The sequence below is a fragment of the Alligator sinensis genome, unplaced genomic scaffold (assembly GCF_000455745.1).
Source record: "Alligator sinensis unplaced genomic scaffold, ASM45574v1 scaffold176_1, whole genome shotgun sequence".
Taxonomy (NCBI): Eukaryota; Metazoa; Chordata; order Crocodylia; family Alligatoridae; genus Alligator; species Alligator sinensis.
Window position 1 is genome coordinate 662,399 of NW_005842471.1, and position 2,300 is coordinate 664,698.

The following is a 2,300-nucleotide window of genomic DNA, read 5'->3' on the forward strand; positions in this document are numbered from 1 at the left end:
CTTTCCTATCACAGTTTGACTGGCAAGTGAGGAACGGACAGGTTTTTTTGTTTGTTTTGTTTTGCAAATTGTAAGGTTTGTGGTTCAGTATGCTAATGAGACTATTCTATTTAGATTCTTGGTATAATTCCAATGACTTCAAAAGAGTCATGCTAAATAGAAAGTTGTTGGTTTGGGCATGGTAAATTTTATATCTGAGAATATGAGCATCTACAGAAACATTCTCTTGAGGATACAATCAGGAAACTGCACAAAAGGTATCTGCTGATTAGTGCAAGCGCTGCTTAGCAAAATCAGAATCAAATATATGCTTCTTACAATAGTAAACAAGTTCTTCTTTTCTTACATGTAACAAATTAATTTTCAGTCTTTCTTCTTTATGGGATTAGTCTAACAACAGCAATACTGGAAGTTCCATCCTTAGGCTATGATTCAGGGATGTTGCTTGTACACATGTTTATGCCATTAAATTCAATAGGACTTAATCATTGCATATAATTATGTTCATATTTAAATAGTTTCCAGAATATGAATCAACTAAAAGCACATTTAACTATTTTCCTAAATTGAGTTCCTAACTGATTGGCCTTTTAGGCTACAGTGTATTTCCTGCCCACTGCAGTTTTGTTGAAGTGTGCATTTGGTATAGAGCTGAATTACTCATTCCTAAAATCAAAGGTCAAAAGTTTCAGATGAGTTGCTGTCAAAGGTGCTTACAACTTCAGCGGGAGGGTCGCGCTTTTCTCTCTGCCACAACATCAAAGGATAAAAGAGAGGTTCAGGATAACCCAAGGAAGAGGGTTATGCACCTCACCCTCGTACAGCATTGATGGGGTTGCATTATTTTCTCATTTGCCCCACTCACTTCAATTGAGCAAAACTCTCTTCTAAGCTATATAGGTCTAGTTCCTCACTGTTCAAAATGTTCATGTTGCAGAAAATAATCTGTTACTCATGGCTCTCCACTCCAGCAGAAAAAGCCAGTACCTACTTAGTTAAGCCTTTAAGTTTGTCAGAAACCAAAGAAAAGAGGTAAGAGAGAGAGTGCTACATCACAGACAGATTTGTGGTAGAGCCTATTTATTTCAAAGATTTCATAGACGCTATGGCTGGAAGGGATGTCAAAGATCATCAAATCCAGCTCCCTGCCCCAGGGGCAGGAAGTCAGCTAGGGTCAAAGGACCCCAGCAAGATAAGCATCCAAACATTTCTTGAATGAGTCCAGACTAGGCCTGCACCACATCTGGAGGGAGTCTATTCCAGGTCTTGGGGGCTCAGACAGTTAAGACATTTTTTCTTATGTTCAACCTAAAATGGTCTTGTAGGAGTTTATGACCATTGGTCCTTGTTTTTCCTTGGGGTGCTCTGGTGAACACACATTCTCCCAGATCCTGATGAACACCCCTTGTGTACTTGTAGGCAGCCACCAGGTCCCCCCTGAGCCTGCGCTTTTCCAGACTGAAGAATCCCATGGCTCTCAGCCTTTCTTCATAAGGCCTATTCTCTTGCCCTCTGATCATGTGTGTGGCTCTCCTCTGGACTCTCTCAAGCTACTCAACATCCTTCTTGAATTGCGGAGCCCAGAATTGGATGCAGTACTCCAGCTGCAGCGTCACCAAGGCCAAATACAGTGGGAGGATGACATCCTGAGATTTACCTGGGAAGCATCCATAGATGCAAGCCAGGGTTTGTTTGCTTTACCAGCTGCAACATCACATTGGTGGCTTATGTTCATCTTGTGGTCAATCATGACCCCCAAGTCTCTTTCAGCAGTGGTGCTAGCAAGCATAGCACTGCTAAGCCTATAAGTATGCTGCAGGGTTTTTTTCCTGAGATGGAATACCTTGCATTTATCGGTATTGAATGTCATCAGGTTTGTGTCCACACACTTACTAAGCTTATCCAAGTCAGCCTGGATCACTAGCCTGTCCCCAGGTGTGGACGCTATGCCCCAAAGTTTAGTGTCATCGGTGAATTTAGCCAGTGCGCTTCTGACTCCAATGTCCACATCATTGATAAAGATGTTGAAGAGAACCGGTGCAAGGACAGAGCCTTGGGGGACACCATTAGTCACGGAGCGCCATAATGGCTCTCTGCCATCAACAACTACTCTCTAGGTTCGACCTCAGAGCCAATTTCCCAGCCATTGGACTGTGGTGTAGCCAAGGCCACAGTTGTACAATTTTTTCATGAGGAGGTCATGGGACACCAGATCAAGGGCTTTTTTAAAGTCCAGGTATATGACATCAATCACTTCTCCCTTATCCAGGTGATACATCACCTGGTCATAGAAGGAGATG